At 36.2% G+C, this 610-nt stretch overlaps 1 long non-coding RNA gene across 1 annotated transcript in view; it reads right to left on the bottom strand.

The window, feature by feature from the left end:
- Positions 1-610, bottom strand: part of LOC128248550 (uncharacterized) — an 808,814-nt gene that overhangs the window by 742,610 nt on the left and 65,594 nt on the right. The window lies entirely within an intron of this gene.

Here is a 610-nt window from a genome sequence, read left to right as displayed (position 1 = left end):
ATATATATATATATATATATATACAGACATGCAGGAAGTAAATAGACACCTTTAATTTTCAAAATTTCTGATCTAAGCGTCTTAATATGTTTGCAGCCCTGTAGAAGTTACAAGGTAATTATTCTTTTTTATTCCAGGTGCCAGCCATTATATTAAACATTTGCGAAGAGTAACCATGCCATGCACAAAAAATTCAGCAGGACTGTCAGATTTTCAAAGAGGTCGTATTGTTGGGCAATCCGAGGCTGGTCTTAGCCAGCAAAAAGTTGCCGAAAATCTTCAAATTCCTTTTGCTACTGTTAATAGAATTATAGCGCGATTCAAAAGTCAAGGAAGAGAATCAATAGATTCTCGTCCCGGCCTACCTGGGCCCTCGGAAAGGAAGCTTCACTGTTTGAAGTGTATTGTGGAAAACGAACCCCGTTTGAAGGCTTTTGACATTGCAAAACAGCTAGAAGTTAGTCTAAGAACGTGTGTTACATATTTGCATAAGCTTGAGTATTATGGACGAGCAGCTAGAAAACCTGTCCTTCAACCAATTAATAGCAAACAAAAGATTTCGAAAATTAAAGTTTCTATTTACTTCCTCATGTCTGTATATGTATATATA

This window comes from Octopus bimaculoides, chromosome 8 (genome assembly GCF_001194135.2).
Source record: "Octopus bimaculoides isolate UCB-OBI-ISO-001 chromosome 8, ASM119413v2, whole genome shotgun sequence".
NCBI classification, from domain to species: Eukaryota; Metazoa; Mollusca; class Cephalopoda; order Octopoda; family Octopodidae; genus Octopus; species Octopus bimaculoides.
This window is presented reverse-complemented; position numbering and strand designations above follow the sequence as displayed.